This window comes from Podarcis bocagei (genome assembly GCF_964188305.1).
Source record: "Podarcis bocagei genome assembly, chromosome: 3".
NCBI classification, from domain to species: domain Eukaryota; kingdom Metazoa; phylum Chordata; class Lepidosauria; order Squamata; family Lacertidae; genus Podarcis; species Podarcis bocagei.
The window spans coordinates 32,021,540-32,037,763 of record NC_138127.1 but is presented as its reverse complement, the minus strand read 5'-3'; the positions used below and the strand labels follow the sequence as shown (position 1 = coordinate 32,037,763).

The 16,224-nt window shown below is 40.6% G+C and overlaps 1 protein-coding gene across 1 annotated transcript in view; it reads right to left on the bottom strand.

Annotated features, from left to right (window-relative positions):
- The window catches only part of LOC308583029 (uncharacterized protein), a 287,479-nt gene that overhangs the window by 236,891 nt on the left and 34,364 nt on the right, over positions 1-16,224 (bottom strand). Inside the window, exons 3-4 of the mRNA XM_081186682.1 lie at positions 13,741-13,825; positions 7,819-7,995 (exon numbers count right to left, since the gene is read on the bottom strand). The gene's annotated coding sequence lies outside the window, so the exon portion shown is untranslated. The remainder of the gene's footprint in view (positions 1-7,818; positions 7,996-13,740; positions 13,826-16,224) is intronic.

The following is a 16,224-nucleotide window of genomic DNA, read 5'->3' as shown; positions in this document are numbered from 1 at the left end:
TCTACTGCCTCCACTGTTAATAATGAAACTTCATAATTATACAAATCCAAGGTGGCCAATCAGCTTTTCAGGCTGAGCCTTCGGGTACCTCATGCATTATGTATGTGGCGCTTGGGCCTGTGAACTCACTTGCTTATATTAGAAGCCTAATTAATATTTAATCACATGTGCAGAGGGCAGATGAAGCTGTGCGAGCCGCCAAACGAAGCGCAAGCTGACAAACGGACAGGTGCGGGCCAGCGCAGCGCAAACATGCACACACATGCGTACGCCGCAGCAGATACACACACAAAAAAACCTCACCAGCAATATTCATCTGAAGCTCTGGGGTATATGCATAGTCTGGACAATATTGACTTTTGCCCAGAATAATGAGTTAGGAGTACCGCCAGTGCTTTTTTCCTGAGGGTACTCAATAGTAGCTTTTTTCCAAATGTTAAAAATGTGGCACGTAGTGTAACAACTTCATGGTGAGTACCAGCACCTCTTTGTTTCTATTAAACACACAAGCAGCACTGAATATGCACCTACCAGTGGCCGGCATCAACGTTCTGCAATAGGCAAAACTTTAAGTTTGCCTATGGAAGATGCAACCAAGGTTATTCAGTCAAGGTGCTTTCTGGGCAGCCTCAAACAAGGCTGTGCAAATCTCCCCCCCCCCAAAAAAAAAAACCTGGCTGCAAGGTCACAGAAAACCAGTGGGATTCCCCTAAATTAATAAGAATTGGGCAAGAGATTGTATATATACCAAACAGGGTTGTCGCAAATATAAATGGGATAAAAAATAATAGAGCACTTTGCATACTGTAAACAAGAGCAGACATTACTAGCCATCATACTCATACCACATAGCGAATTAGATCCCATGAGACCACTTTGTGTGTTTGTTTTTGAGATTCTTGCTTATACAATATGTTTAAGTAGGAAATGGACAAAAATTGGATTCTATTTATCTGTATTTTGCTGGGGTGGTGGGGGTGGAGCGCATATATACTGTATGTTATTATTTGTTGCCTTATACGAAGGTAGGCCTCTGGCCCCTCCAGACCAGTACAGTGGTACCTCGGGTTACATACTCTTCAGGTTACATACGCTTCAGGTTATAGACTCCACTAACCCAGAAATAGTACCTCGGGTTAAGAACTTTGCTTCAGGATGTGAACAGAAATCATGCTCCGGCAGCGCAGCAGCAGCAGGAGCCCCCATTAGCTAAAGTGGTGCTTCAAGTTAAGAACAGTTTCAGGTTAAGAATGGACCTCCAGAACAAATTAAGTACTTAACCCAAGGTACCACTGTACTGTCCACTCTGATGGGCAATAGGTCTCCAGGGGAGATTCTCCCAACCTTAGATTTCAGGGCTGAATGTGGGAGCTTCTGCATCCAAATGAACACTCAGGAATTGGTGCACAAATAGAATATTTGATACATTCCTTGGAGCTTTTGATTCTGGACCTTCATTGTTGTCCTAATGAGAAAAAAAGAATGTCCTGAGGAGGAAGAGGAAGAGTAGTAAATATGGGATTAAATGTTTTAACTATGTAGTGTACAAGGCAAGGCTGAAAGAAATGAGCATGCACAGCTTAAGAAAATTAAGGGTTGGAAGACGGTATGATAGCTAATACTGTACCTACAAATTTGAATTCTTGTCCAAAAGTGATAGAAAAGTCCTTTATCTTCCAGTTATACAATGAATCATTTGAACCTTGTTCATAATACACCCATTGTTGCCTGGGGAGTGATGGCAAAAAGCTGAGAACATCCAGCTATTTTTTCTATTAATCTCATCTGATCCTGAGAACAGCAGTGAAACTCCTGAAACAATGCATGAGAACCGAAGTGGACTAGAGGAGGTCTAATTCACTAGGGGTTGAATTCAGACACCATAAATTAAGAACTTTGGTTGGTAATACAGCTACAGCAATTCCTGGATTAGGATAGCTGGACCATGCTCTGGTAACCTTACAACTGGATTCCTGTAATGCGTTCTGCGTGAGGCTACCCAGAAGCTGGAGAACACAGCAGCTAGTTTTGCTTGTGCATTTAACAGACTGCTTGTGGGATTTGCACTGTCTTCCAGTCTGCTACCAGGTCAGATTCAAGGTGCTATTGCTAACAAATAAGGCCCTATGCAGCTCAGGAACAGGTTACTTGAGAGAACCCCTTATCCCTTTGATGAAGTCTGCTAAAAAGTTTCTACTGTAAAGTTCCAAAGACCTCAGAAACTCATTCTGCAGTATCTTGGAGCAGGGCTTTGTGTGCCCCTGTCCGTTCTCTGTGGAATAGCAATCCTCTCAAGTTGTGACAGGTGACCGTACTAGCTGTACTTTCCAGAGAGAAGTGAAAAAGGACCACATGTTTGAAGCTCATGTGGTAAACAACATAGTCTGCCTTGAAGATATCTTTCTTTTCCATAATGATGCACAAGAAATGACATTAAAATAAATCATGGGCAATTATTACTATTAAATGTCATTTTGAACATTTATTAATAATGCTAACTTGTGAAACTGGAACTGCAGTTTCTGTATTATTGGCCAAAAGATAATGTCAATAAAGAATTTACAATCTTTTGTCTGTTGTGGAGTGGTCTTAGCTGAATGCCTGTATAAAGTTATAACAATGTAATGTGTAATATATGTAGAGTACCACAACAGCCTGATGTACCCAGTTAAGACAAGATGGCAAGAAAATGCAGCTTGTTGTAGCAAGCTTATAGTTGAGCATCTAAAAAAAATCCTTCTGAGATCCACAATATAATAGTTCCCATTATTTATCTAATGTGACTGCCAAGCAGAAAAACAAGGCTCCCATTGGCACCAATCAAAGCTTCCTTGAAATATAAACAGCAGCTTCAGATCAGCCACATTTGTTGAGCCTGATGCAGGCAGAGAAAAAGTTAGCCTTCCTCTCTCCATTTCCACAGCTCCAAGGCTGCTTAGACTACCCCATGGCTGCTTTTTTTACATAACAAAAAGCATACACATTAATTGCATCCACATAATTAAATTCACATCTAGTTGGGCCTTCAAGCCCATGGCCATAAAAACTATGCAATTCGGGGTGGCGGGTGTTATCTGCTACTTGGATAATATATCTAAAGAAACACAGGTCATGTTCGGAAAAACTTCAGAAAGTCACAATAGGATAATATCATTATTAGGATCATCAAAAATGTCACTTTCAAAAGCAGTCTTATGAGTACTCTGGAATTCTTCTTCAAGACTGGATGTAAAATAAAACGGTAGGGAGGGTGGTGATTTGGGAATAGTATATAGTCTGTGCTTTGTAATATTATTAAGGTGGAGTGCAAGCAATGTTATGCAGCCTTAATTAGACTTAGCCTCTGCTAGGATGCACCAGGGGTATTGAGACCAAGAAACTATAATAGATGTTCCCTCTAATTTTTTGAAATGATAAAATCAGCGTAACACATCAGTCTCCCACAAGGAACCACATGGGTCCCTTGAAAGACAGCAGAAATGAAGAGAAATGGCATTATTTACAGTAACAAACCTTCAGCTTTATTTTATGTGTTAAACTATATGATGGGCAAATAGAAGCGAGATTGAGTAGCATTACTTAGTGGTTGGAGGCAATGTAAACCTCCTTATCACCCCAAAACCTAAGTTCCATCTTAAGGTTGTGGAAAATAATCTTCCAGTTATAGAATTCCTCTCCTCAGAGCTGAATTCATTAATCTTCAAAAACACACACAAATCCCGCTTGTGCATTCAGGTAGAAAAGATCCAAAAGCCCCATTAGAATGTCCTCACTGTCAGAAGCCTATTGTGCATAGGCCAAGATGATCAATTGCCTGGACACCAAGCCTTATGAGGAACGGTTGAAGAAGCTGGGGATGTTTAGCCTGGAAAAGAGGAGACTGAGATTTGAAGATAGCCATCTTCAAATATCTCAAGTGCTGTCACATGGAAGATGAAACAAGCTTGTTTTCTCCTGCTTCGGAGGGTAGGACTCAAACCAATAGCTTCAGGTAAGCAGATTCTGACTAGACCTCAGGAAGAATTTTCTGACAGTAAGAGCTCTTCAACAGTGGAATGGACGCTCTCCGAAGGTGGTGGAAGATCTGGATCACCACTGATTCTACTTGCTTGTGACTGGTACCATTAATAATGAAGTGCTGGTTTCCATGGGGCCTGTCAGGCATTCATGGAACACTTTATGGCTTCATTTCTCTGGAAGTGGGTCAAGAAACCTTCACCAAGCTCAGAAGTCACTCAGAATTTTTGGCTGACCGTCTCTGTGATTGCCCAGTTCATATTACATTTCTTCATGCACACGTGCATTCAAAGCAGACACTAAAGCACTGCCCAAAAAGACATATGCCCAAAATATGCTACTTTATACTTATAAGTACAAATTTAGTGATAATTACTTTCAGCTAAATAGAAATATAGTATATATCCCTATAGTGTGGAAGACCGGGTGACTGGTTGGTCTGTGTGCCTCCTTAGCTGGCCGCTCAGTTGATTGGCAGCTTCAAGGCCCTGCTCTGTCTTCTAACTGTTCATTATTTGTAAACTAGGCTTGGAGCAAACAGTCTTTCAAACAGAGGATTCCTTTAAATGGAGGGCTATCCCTTCCCCTTTAAATAATAAGTCCCATGGCCACCATAATCCACGGACTGTCAAGGCTACTCATGTGGAGAGAGAGTAAGAAAGAATCATGTGTGAATCATCTGCCATTTTTTTTTGCTGTAGCCTAAAATAAATAAATACAAATCCAGTCCCTACTAGCCGTAAGGCTTCTTAGCTATAGCAACTTTACCAAAGCTCTTTTTGGTATTTTGTCAAATACATGTTCTAGCCTCATCCTGTCTTATCATATAGCACATAGAGTAAGCTTATTACAAGCCCACAAGAAGTTTGAAAAAATATTAAGCTTAATGACATTTGAATCTTTAAGTCTGCACCAGTGCTCCTTGTGGCTTAAAGACCCTAAGCTCTAAATACCACAGCGGCTGCTACTTCATACTTCAAGTATGAATGCTAAGAGCGGGAACTCTTGCTCATACAACAAACTGAAATCCACAAGCATAAGGATATTATTAACTATTTTAGTCATCAGTTTTATTTCTTCTATTGTCTTGCACACAGTACCTACAATGGCAGTGTGTTGAACAGGTCAAAAACTGCTAAGTTTTATGGATTCTGCTCTAGTTCCTTTTTTGAAGAAGTTGTAGTAAACATAGACCCATTAGGAGGAAGTCATATGCTGCACTTGGTAAATTCAGGGGTTAAGAAATCCTGTCCTTTCACTCAGATACCATGCATAAAACAGGGGCTAAGGAAATCTCTTCTGGAATTTTATCATCTTATAAGGTCTTCCTTATTAACATAAAATACTGGAGTGGTAACCCCCAGCCACTCTGGAACCATTATTCATCAAATATAGTGCAGGCTTAGTGTCCTGAATCATTACCGTAATGCATAGTTAAATAAATTGTGCCAGAACACAATTTTTCTCACGGAAAAGCTAGGATGAACTTCCCAGAATGAACATCAAGTATTGGCATTCATGGTTATGTCAATTGCTGTATATCTCCCGCCCTGGCCCCCACAAAAAGTGCATTCCCTAAAACATGCTAATTTATTGTCATCCGCCTCTCCAATTCAAGGTACCAAAAGTTTCCCTTCTTTACTCTGCAATGGACATGAATCAGGATTGACCACTGAAAATGGCACCCATATGGTGACTTGTTTATTTATAAAAGTAATTGTATACAACAATTTCATTTTTTACAACAATTATATACAGTCATACCTTGGTTTTCGAACAGCTTAGTTCCTGAACCTTTTGGCTTCCGAACATCGCAAACCCGGAAGTGACTGTTCGAGTTTGCGAACTATTTTTGAAAGCTGAATATCCGACGGGGCTTCTGCAGCTTCTGATTGGCTGCAAGAGTTTCCTGCAGCCAATCAGAAGCCACAATTTGGTTTTTGAACATTTTTGGAAGTCAAACGGCCTTCCAGAACAAATTCCGTTCAACTTCCAAGGTATGACTGTATACACAATAAAAGCCACTGTTGTGTTTTTTTCTAAAAAAATAAATAACGGATTACCAACTACAGTGGTACCTCAGGTTAAGTACTTAATTCGTTCCGGAGGTCCGTTCTTAACCTGAAACTGTTCTTAACCTGAAGCACCACTTTAGCTAATAGGGCCTCCTGCTGCCGCCACACCGCTGGAGCCCGATTTCTGTTCTTATCCTGAAGCAAAGTTCTTAACCTGAAGCGTATGTAACCTGAAGGTACCACTGTATTTCAAAAAAATGTTTGTGTTAATTGCTTGCATAAGCCTGGCAGCAAAGGAAACTTTTCAGCAAAAGCAAACATATAAAGCTGAATAGAGAAGATTCCTGCTGAAACTGGAAGTTCATTCCACAAAACTGGGTCAGTGACACTGTAGGCTTGGTTTTACTTTGATGTCAAATGAGCCTTGCCAAGTCAGGGGATAACCAACAACATTCCTACAGATGATTTCAGTGATCGATCTGGGATATAAGAGTCCAGGCAGTCCCTAAGGTATCCTGGATCTAAGTCGTTCAGGACTTGAACCATGCAAGAACCTTGAACCAGGCTCGGCAGCAGATGGGCAGCAAATGTTGATGTTTTGACAATCATGTCACATGTTGTTGACTTATCCCTGCTTAAGGTCGTAAGGCTTAGCGCTGACATTAAGCAATGCTTTTTCTCCTGACACGGGAACTATACTGGGTATCAGTAAGAAGAGATGGGCAGCACTATGTGTTGGGCTGCCTGCAAGGGGTATGTCATCAAGAAGGCCATTTCTGGCTTCCTTCTCATCATGCTGCAGTTCTTGAGGTATGAGAGATGAGAATTCTGCGGGGAAGGCTGTGGGGATTAATTTATTGAAGAAAGCAATGGTCGCTGAACACATCACAGAAGAGAAAATTACTACTTGAAGACTTATGTTTAGGTTTGTTTCATATATTCATAGAAAACAAAAGGACTGCAAGATCTGAAATTAGGTCCCCGAAGTCCTTATTTCTCCTCCAGTAAATGTTACTGAGTTATACAGCAGAGCAACAGTTCTATTGGGCTAATAGCTAACAGTTCTATTGGGCTAATAGGTGATCCATTCTTTAGAATCATATTCAGATGAAACATTAACATTAGAAAATGCTCCACACACGCATGGGCACACAACGTGAAAGCACCAATATTTCGGAATAGAGCTACATGGAAGTGTTCTCAATGATACAAGGCAGCCAAGAGCCTGAAAGCTAAAAGATAAATGTTGCTGTACAAATACACAGGAGGTGTAGTGCCCATAATTAACTAATGTAAGATGCTTTTCTTAAATGTACAGCTTCATTATAATCTATTGTGGTTAAAACCAACATTATACATTCAGCAGAATGAGAAGTGGGTCTCTAATTTTATGCTAGAAATAAAACCTACAGCATTTCAACAGTACACATTTTTAGGATTTTTTTTAATACACTGTTAAAAATAAGAATTCTATTTTCTTGTCTGAATTCAAAAATGATTGACTAGTGCACGGATATCAAGTAATAAATAAAACAGTCCTAGTGCCTGAAAGACTCTTGAATAAAGAGAAAATTATTTTTGGATTTTCTTTCTGATCAGATATGAAATATTCTGAAACGCCACCACTATAATTTGATAAAAAGCTTGATATCTCCAAATGAAAATAGGACTCAGCACTTTCATTTTTTTTCTCTCTCTAAAGGAACCTAGGTAAACTGATTTTCAAAAAATGAAAATCTCAGGCATAAAGGTGGAAGTAATGAAGCAAGTTTAAATATGCGCTGACCTTTGAAATGAACTGCAATCCATGTTGTTTGGCCAGGATCTGGCTGTGTAGCTGTCTCCATTGATTTCCAAAGCATAAAAGACCCGGGTGTTAGAGCTGCTCTGCTCTCTGGTGGATGTTGACAGGCACTGCTGCAAAGCTGTGAACACAGGCAGAAACGGCCATATGCTCAGTGCTCTGAAATATAAAACAAAGAATCCATCAATATATTTTTTTAAAAAAGAATATATATATATCTACGAAAGCATATATATATATATATATATATATATATATATATATATATATATATATATATATATATATATCCCTTCTGCTGGAAAAGAAAGAAATAGGGATGTAAACTTTTTCAGGTTATAAAATAGATCCTTTTTATGGCTTTCCATGGCATCTAAATGAAAATCCAGTAATTTGGTAAATGAAAACATAATCCGATACAAGTCAATTTGAAAATAAGTCCATTGAGTTCAATGGGTCTTACTTCCAAGTAAGTAGGTATAGAATTGCCACCTAAAAGGAACATATCCTTAACCAGGCTTCCTCAACCTCAGTCCTCCAGATTTTTTGAGACTACAATTCCCATCATCCCTGACCACTGGTCCTGCTAGCTAGGGCTCATGGGAGTTGTAGGCCAAAAACATCTGGAGGGCCAAGGTTGAGGAAGCCTGTCCTTAACTATGCAGCAATTACTTTTTTATCTGTATGTTACTGGCAGTAAAATATAACCTTGGTGTAGAAACAAGGGCCCAGTTTCTCAAGTGGTTCCTTACCAGTCAGACATTCTGCCTCACCAATATTATTTTTCTAGACAGAAAATAGAAAGGAGGGGAGCTTTCCTTCTATGCTCTCTCACTCTCAGCCCAGTTGTTTTCTGAATCTGCAGAATAATCAGCAATGCCAGTAACGTAGGGCACTTGGGATCCCCTGCCTTAGTAAGCCTTACCTTCTTATCCCTCCGCCCTGCCCCTTGCATTGCTGCCAGCTGGTCTCCTGCCAAGGAAAGATCTTGTGAGCATGCAGGTAACAGCTGATACTTTTTGAATGGAAGTTGTACCAGAAGTGGAGGACACAACAATCTGTAGCCCATTTTGGTGGTACAATGGCAACTTTTGTTTTGGCAGAGAATAAACTTCGTTACATATTTTGGCATACGTATGTAAACATCTATGAGACGCTAACAATACACAGTGGTTGATACAACTTATGAATTCCAAAAAATATTTAAGCAGGTGTGTCACATACAGAAGAATACATATGTACCAGGGGTGTATATATGCTCTGTACAATCTCTGAATAATGAGCAGAATCCATATCTAGAGGATATCCATATGACAGAGCATAGAGGAACTTCCATAAGGTGCGACGGGGCAAAGCGGAGTCACACAGAGTGCCTCCTCGTACTTCATAACTCAGTACGTTTTTTTTAAAATGCAAGTACATAAAGTGCATATAATATCTTGCCAGAGAAAACCTATGTCTCATTTACTAGCCATAAAGTTAGTGGGAGCTGGAGCTGCGGAAAGGGTGGAGCTTCAATAAGCAAAACTTAACAACACGCTGCTTTGCAATGGGCACATCTTGCTTTCCCTAAAACGAGGGAAGTTTTTCCATGGCTATCAGATCCCAGCGGATTGGGGGAGGAGGGATAAATAAACAGGAACAGAATCACATGGAGGAAAGTGAATCACTTTCTACTACTCTCCTAATCAACTTTAAAGATGCAGAGCACAAATGCCCCTGGAACGATCTGTCTGCAGTTTGACAGATTTGTTATCCAGGGGCACCTCTCTCATGCCTGCAATTCTGAAACCAATTGCCCACAAAGCATTATGGGAGGTTTAGCGATTCCCCTTTTTACACACTCTAGTCTAACCTGCAATTGCTGCCACGGTAGCTATCCTTCTGAAATCTGGTTGAGTTCATGCTCTCAGAAAGGGGAACCAAGGCTGCAAATTTTATCCAGTTCTTACCAAAAGTTGGATGTTTCCTTTTTCAAAAAAGAAAAATAAAAGTGCCCAGCCCTCAAGCCCCTGGATGGATTTGTTTGCAATTTGGCAAGATTAATCCCTTTGCTATGCCTGCGTATTTCATTAATTTCTGTCAAAAGCGGGGGGGGGGGGGAGTTATGGTTGTTGTTGTTTTTTCTTCCTCATAATACTGCATGATAGGAAACATAGCTGTTGTGGGCATGAAGCACAAGTAAAACTGGGCAGAGAACAGAGCAACTCAGAATAGATCAACCTGCTTCCTAAAGTCAAATGCAGATCAGAAATGACTCCTGAGGGTCGGAGTGCAGGGAGGGAGTGGAGGCCCCTTAGAGAGCTGCCCGGGAAGTAAAATTATATATATATAAAGACTCTTGAGGCTGGTGCATGTCTTTAGTGTTGTTGTTGTTTAGTCGTTTAGTCGTGTCCGACTCTTCGTGACCCCACGGACCAGAGCACGCCAGGCACTCCTGTCTTCCACTGCCTCCCACAGTTTGGTCAAACTCATGCTGGTAGCTTCAAGAACACCATCCAACCATCTCATTCTCTGTCGCCCCCTTCTCCTTGTGCCCTCCATCTTACCCAGCATCAGGGTCTTTTCCAGGGAGTCTTCTCTTCTCATGAGGTGGCCAAAGTATTGGAGCCTCAGCTTCAGGATCTGTCCTTCCAGTGAGCACTAAGGGCTGATTTCCTTAAGAATGGATAGGTTTGATCTTCTTGCAGTCCATGGGACTCTCAGGAGTCTCCTCCAGCACCATAATTCAAAAGCATCAATTCTTCGGCGATCAGCCTTCTTTATGGTCCAGCTCTCACTTCCATACATCACTACTCTCACTTCCATACATCACTATTTTCCAGATAAGCATAGTATAAATAGATTCATATTTCTGAATATTTCTAATCAGTAGTAGTCTTGGTCTGAGGGAGTCCTGACCAAGTCTGACCAACTAAAACTACATTGTTACACACAATACTTTCAGCTTCTGCAAAAGTGAAAGTAACTTTAATTATCACCGTATCCTGAATTTCAACTATTTTCAACATATCCACTTTTTAGGAGATTTCCTCAGACTCAAAATATGCCCAGCATTACTATCATTGTTTCATACTACTCTATCCCTCAGACCCCTTCTTGGATCACTGCCTTGCTGTGGCGAAGGGGCCTGAATAACTCAGAGAAGCTACGAACTATGCCATGCAGGCCACCCAAGATGGACAGGTCATAGTGGAGAGTAATCTAAACTGCGGGAGGCAGTGGAAGACAGGAGTGCCTGGCGTGCTCTGGTCCATGGGGTCACGAAGAGTCAGACACGACTAAACGACTAAACAACAACAACAACAACATTCCCTCAGAGGTGGGAAATCGAAGAGCTGAATTCTGGACTCTTATGGTGGATTTTGCAGTAAACTGGTAATTTACAAATGGCAAAGGTTGCACACAGGGAAAGCAAGAATTCGTGTAGACAGTATAAAATCAAGGCAATGTCAATCCAATGCCCAAATACCCAAAAAAAAAAACTATTAGGAACCATTTCCAGTAAGTCCTAAACCCAGGCTATCTTTTCCCCCTTCTTGCTATATCAGGAATTAAGACATTAATAGGAATTAAGACACTGTTAAAGGTACCACGTAAAACTTGTTCCACGTTTGTAAGATCTTTTAGTGTCGCAGACTTTGGAATGCCCTGCCTGTTGACATCAGCCAGGTGCTGGCACCTTAAAAAAACAAAGTACCAACAGATACAGTCATGGGGGGGGGAATCGATGCATTTTGTTAACACAGGCTTCCTCAACCTCGGCCCTCCAGATGTTTATGGCCTACAACTCCCATGATCCCTAGCTAGCGGGACCAGCAGTCAGGGATGATGAGAATTGTAGTCTCAAAACATCTGGTGGGCCGAGGTTGAGGAAGCCTGTGTTAACAAATCCAGTTCTTGCTCCAGGAATGTATGGGAGGTGCCTGGGAAAATGCTTGAGTGAGCTTCAGAACACTTAACGCTGATTTCTGTAGTCAAACAAGGCATAATAATACCTGGAGACAGTCCCATCCGTAATCTCTTGGAGAAATAAAGGCAACCATGATTTCAAGTAGCAAAGGTGGGCATTTTTGTCTAAAAGAAGACTGAAAAGGTTTATTTAAAAAAAAAAAAGCAACTGAGACTTCGAGGAAATATTATTAAGTACTCACCTGGTTAAATTAAAGTTTTATAGCACATACATTTTATCCATATATAAACTCTCTTGACAGCAAACTGGCTATTAAAAACGGAACTACATTAATTATATTCATAAACAATTTGCCTGTCAAGCAACTTTGCTCCAAAATGTGACCTAACTAAAAGGCTTATAACAGCTTTCAGATAGTAAACTCGTGACATCTTCCTTTTCCCTTCCATCCATAACCCTATTAGTTGTTTGTCCTCTCATATAAATTCAGCAGCGTAAATTTCAAGAGACTACTAAAAATATTTAGCAATATAAGTTAATAAAATGCATGTTGCTTAGTTGGCCATCTCCCTTAGCTCTTTAACAGGGCTTTACATCTTCAAAGGGTTTTGCATACATTAATTGGTTACTATGTTTTCTCCAAGACTCACAGAGTAACCAACAGATGTGCACCAGTAAAATTCTGAGTCTCCAGATACAGGTATTATACCAACTGTCAAATTATAAACATATAGTATAGACATTTCTTTATACCCAAGCGTTTCATGAAATAATTATAACTACAAATCCATGATGCACTGGGACTAAAGAGTAAGGGGAGACTGGATTAAATGACAAAGCTTGCTCCCTACAAGGATAGAAGCATGAGTTGAGATGGAGACTTGGGCTGAGGGCGATTAATACAGCATCTACAGTGTTATAGCCAAAGGAGAGTAAGTATGCAGATATTCATTTTATCTGCAGAATGAATTTACATACAGTGGTACCTCGGGTTAAGTACTTAATTCGTTCCGGAGGTCCATTCTTAACCTGAAACTGTTCTTAACCTGAAGCACCACTTTAGCTAATGGGGCCTCCTGCTGCCGCCACGCCGCCAGAGCACAATTTCTGTTCTCATCCTGAAGCAAAGTGCTTAACCTGAAGCACTATTTCTGGGTTAGCGGAGTCTGTAACCTGAAGCGTATGTAACCTGAAGCGTATGTAACCCACGGTACCACTGTACATTAGATTAAAATTTGGAGATAGAAATCACTGAATAGACATAGATGGTTGAGTTTTAAGAAAACAAGTCAGTTTCTTAAACCATGATTTGACCTTGGCTTCTTTCTGCTACTAACCACTCTTAGTGGGACCACACTGTAGAAAACTTATTTCCCCATCCTGTTTTTACAGTTGGGCATAGCTATGTCTTCGTAAACTTAGTTTGGCCACTTGTATTATCTGTTGGCGGTTTTTATTATTTTATCTATGCATATTTTGTGCTGACCTTCTGTGTTTTACTGGAGTTTTAAAATACATTATTGTTGAAGGCTTGTTTAACTTGATGCGATTGAGCAATGCTTTCTAAAAGGTGAGATATATATTTGTTAAATAACTTAATACAAAGGTGAGACTAATTGCAGTTTGTCTGAGTTCTGATGTCATGCCGGCCTGCAGCTGGTCTAAACTGGAAGCAAACTCTTCCAAACTCCTTCTCACCAGTGCACCAGAGGAGGAGAGAGAAGTATGTGGGACTAGGACTGTCTGTGGCTCACCCCGGTAATGCTAAACCATGGACCAGAAGTATGTACAAATGCAGACATCATATCCCAGAACTGTGACTATGGCCAATCTTTTGTGCAAGGATAACATGAGGCAAGAAGTAACTTCATTTGACAAGCAGCTCTTAACTGCTGCAAAGTGTTGATATGTGCTCTTATCAGAATTCATTCTAGCAAATCCACTGATCAGCAGTGTAATGATCCTTACCCTCCACCCCAATCATTTCTTACCTTCACTGAGCTCAGCCTTCTCTCTCTCCACTTCCCCCAGACACAGTTTAGATTGAGCCTTCCAATGAGTTCTGATGTCACTTATCTGAAAGTCGGCATTAGATGCTTATTCCTCCTGTTTAATAGGAATACCCTTTCAAACTGTTATCAGATGTCTTCTTATAAGAAAATTCAGCCATACAGCAGGTAGCACTTAACCTATTGTAGTGCCCTAATTTTAACTGAACCACTGTCCCGAGTCAATTAAGTTCGTGAATATGTATATCAAGATTAAAATTAGGTGCAGATAAATAATAATAGGGGAAAACTGTCGGACTGTCCTACAGTTTATTTAAAAAGTCAATCAACTTTCAAGTGCAGCCCAATAAAACTCCCTTTCGCAGTGAATATTCTGCAGAAAGAATTTAAAACAGAAGCATATCTTAGAGGCAAAGGTAGGATAATCACAGTAGTATGCTACCTTCCGAGAGGATCTCATTATTTTGTGATTTAATCTCTGCCTGCAATTTGTGTGTGTATATGCTATAATCACATTTAACCTTGAGGAAAGCCAGCATCTGGTACATGTGTTCAGCAGGGAGACCTTATACTATTAAATGTGAAAAACTACGTCTGACTTTACACTTGCTGTGATGACAACAATAGCTCAAACAAATACTTATGTGCTTTTAAGCTTTCTGTTTGTGTGAATGATTTCAGATGCCAGATAATCACCTGTGTTACCTTGTTAACGTACTTCATCTTTGTGTCAGTGAAGATCATGCTGATGGAAAGGGGCAAGTTATATAAAATATTTTTCAGGCATGCATAAAAGTATTTGGAAAATAACTTGATTTTACATTCACTAGTTCTTTCATTGTCGTCTTTCCCCATTTTGACCTTCATTTACAAAGATACCTGATGAGAACATAGGAATAGCAACAACCATAATGTTTCCTGTAATTCTTGTTTGTTATATGAACAAGCATTAACAACATTTCAGGATAATTCAAGGTCATTTGTTTCTTACGCTCAGCAAAATAGAATTTCTTATTATGAAGGGTAAAAAAGCTAATGAAAGCTCCAGATAGCCTCCAGCTGAGTGCTGGGTTCTGGTTCAGCTTTGTGTCCATGATTAAGGGAATCAAAGGCACACACACAAAAACCTGTGGCTATTGAAATATTTCCACATATCAGCATAATCTTTCTCCTTGATAAGAATGCAGCCCAGCAGCCAAATGGAAGATGGCAGCCTCTTTGTTTTGGTAGGTGTAACCAGGGATATGTGAATTGCAAACCATAATCACCAATTGATATATTAGTATAAGCAAGTTTTAATAGCAACTCTGCCACATACTTAATGATAATCTGTCTTAATCTGCTATTGATATTTGCATGTTACGTAATAGCAGGATCACTAGGCCTTCAACTGAGGAGGAGAAAGCTTCAGCGTCACATAATATGATGTGCTATACTTTTTCATGGCCAGAAAAGAAAGGGCTGCAAAGAAGAAACAAGAATGCAAAACAATCCCTGCCAAATGAGACCAAAGACAGAGACAGATTTAGTGTAACGCAACCAGTTCTGTCACAGTGGGCGCCAAGCTTACTGTAGGTAAAGCGACCACTGACCATTAGTTCCAGTCGTGGCCGACTCTGGGGTTGCGGTGCTCATCTCACTTTATTGGCCGAGGGAGCCGGCATACAGCTTCTGGGTCATGTGGCCAGAATGACTAAGCTGCTTCTGGCGAACCAGAGCAGCGCACGGAAACGCCGTTTACCTTCCTGCCAGAGCAGTACCTATTTATCTACTTGCACTTTGACGTGCTTTCGAACTGCTAGGTTGGCAGGAGCAGGGACTGAGCAATGGGAGCTCACCCCGTCGTGGGGATTCGAACTGCTGAGCTTCTGATTGGCAAGTCCTAGGCTCTGTGGTTTAACCCACAGCGCCACCCATGTCCCAAGCTTACTGTAGGTGGTGCCAAAATAATGACGCAGTGAATTGAGCAGAATGAAAGAGGAGAAGCAGGAAAGGGTACAAATTTTAGCCGCACACAGGGCGCCACTGAAATTTGAAAGACCAAAGTCTGCCCCTGCCAAAGGCGCATCTGTTTTCACAGTGGCCAGCCAAATGCCTACTCATGATCCTCAGCAACTGATATTCAGAGGCAGATTGTATCTAATAGTAGCGGCATAATGTAGTCATCATATTTAACATCCACTGATATCTTTATTCTCTATGTATTTGTCTAATCTCTTTTTAAAAGATGTCCAAATTGGTGTAATTCTATGGCACACTAAGTCCATTCCCCAGCATTGATGTCAGAAACCAACCACTGACTGAAACCCATGGGGCATGCCTGCCAGGCAGAGGAGAGGGTGTCACACAAATTTGCTCCAGTGAAGTGTAGCAAATATTTATATGCAGAATTTACTGTTTTAAAACATTGTTTCACTGTATGATTCCACTGTGGAGATTTAAGTGACAGATGCATTTTCCTGTAAG